Below are 2,189 nucleotides of genomic sequence, written 5' to 3' on the forward strand. Positions count from 1 at the left end.
GCATTTGACGAAGACAAAACACAATCTTTCCTCGGAGCTGTGCTTCTCTCTACCTGTTCACGCTCTGAGCCCTGAGGGCCTAACTCCTGCCCCTCTCCTCTTCTTACTCTTATGCTCACCATAGGGTCCAGGTCCAGGCTGCCTATCTCAGACCCGTGGACCACACAGTTATGACATGAAGCCCATCCAGCCATGAGCTGGTTAGGGGGATGGACTTTGTAAATCTGACAGACTTTGGGCACATGTCACAGTTTAGCTATCTGTAGCACTGAGTAAGTGACCCATCCCCCTTTGCTGAGCTCCCCCTTACCCAAGAGCTTACTTAGCTCTTGTTACAGGCTGCAAGAGAGGTGAGTTAGTGAAGTTAGCGTGCACTGGGCATGATTTCTCCTCTACACTAACTACTGATACCAGCTCACACCCAAGCAGGCCTCCCTAGCCACTGCTCCCAACATCCCAATAATCCCAGGTCTTTGTCAATTCTGCTGCTTGCTCCTCCGCTCCCACAGCCCCCACCCTGCCTGAGCCCTCAGCTCATCACCTCTCCCCTGGATTACTGCAATAGGCTCTGAGCTTCCACTCTCACCAACCCCACCCCCCCCACCCTAACCTGCCCTACCTGCACCTGCCTAGGCCCTGGAGCCATCTTCCTATAACACACCAGTTTTGTGGGCTCCTCCCTTTTCTCAAACACCTTCACTGGCTCCCAGTGACCTGGATACTTCAGCCCTCTCTGGCGGCCTTGTACTTCCTCAATCTCACAGACTAATAAATAAAGTGAGCAAGCACTCAAACTCCAGGCCTCCATCTGGGCCCGTGAGACTAAGAGAGTCCTCGAATCTCCAGAATAAAAGGACTGAAACTTCGAGGGATCTAGTGGCCCACACCTTTAATCCCAACACTTGGGAGGCAGAGGCAGGTAGGTCTCTGTGATTTCAAGGCCAGCCTGATCTACAGGGCAAGTTCCAGGACAGTCAAAACTATAGTGAGACCCTGCCTCAAATAAGTAAACAAAGTACTTCTCCCTAACCTCTATGTCCGGTCCCAATTCTATGCTGCACCATATTTCACAGTTGCAAAAAGGCCCCAGCTGCGCCCTCTAGCCTGTCAATGCTCCAGGGCTAATCCTGTGGCTCCTCCAGAGACTGAACTAAGAACACTGCCTCTAAAACTGACCCCAGGACAACAGCTTTTGATGTACAGCTTGGGACAGTTCCCAGCCCTGGCCCTGTGTCGCCTTGACAATTCCCATGGCCTCTTAGCAACACCTTGGAGCCTGAGTGGCCCTGGAGTTGCAGCACTGGTCAGAAGAGTCACTGAGTGTCCCAGAGTGAAGCCCGGATGTCGGGGTCAGGCCTAAGGGCTCCTGCCTATAATCTCAGCGTTTGGGAGTTAGGTAAGAGGGTGAGGCCTCTGTGAGGTGAGACCTCCGGCTCATCCTCTCCCTCCATTCTCAGCCTTCAGGCTAACTGTCATGCCCAGCTCTAACCACCGCCTTCTTACCCTTTCCTTCATTCCTAAGTTTGCACCCACACTTGGTTCTCAGGAAACAAACACATAAAATGAGCCATCAGAGAGCAAATGAACAGCCCTACCCTCGTCCAGCCCTGCTGGCTTTGAGGGAGGGAGAACCACAGCTGACAGACAGGCAAGGAGACTACTGGAATTTCTCATCAACACCCACCTTCCAAGAAATCAAAAGTCCACCTGAACAAGATTAACCCCTCCTGTCTGATCACCATCAAAACAACTCTAAAACCATCCAAAGCACACGACCTTGAACAAGGCCCTTCTCTCTAGACCCCAATCTCTTCATCCTCCAAATGGCTAGCCAAAACTCTAAGGGTCCCAGGTCAACTAAACTAAGGTTCCCTCCTTTCAGACAGGCCCAGTGTAGGAGCCATGGAGGTCCAGTAAACAAAAAACAAACAAACAAAAAAAAAAAAACCTGACCAAGGTCACCAATGTCTCTGGCAGTGACAGACCCCTCTTCTCTCTATCCAGGCTTCCCATCACCCTTATGTGGGGAGGAGAGATGATGAGATCATCAGGCTCCACACTGTTCTCCAAAAATGTGGGCCATCCTGAGAACAGAGGCGGATTTTCCCACAAGGCCCCCCCACCCCCATCATCCCACTTCCTCCTGGATTCTCTCCATACCCCAGGTACCATACTTAGAAGGCCTGTCT

Source organism: Mastomys coucha, unplaced genomic scaffold, assembly GCF_008632895.1.
Source record: "Mastomys coucha isolate ucsf_1 unplaced genomic scaffold, UCSF_Mcou_1 pScaffold18, whole genome shotgun sequence".
Lineage (NCBI taxonomy): Eukaryota > Metazoa > Chordata > Mammalia > Rodentia > Muridae > Mastomys > Mastomys coucha.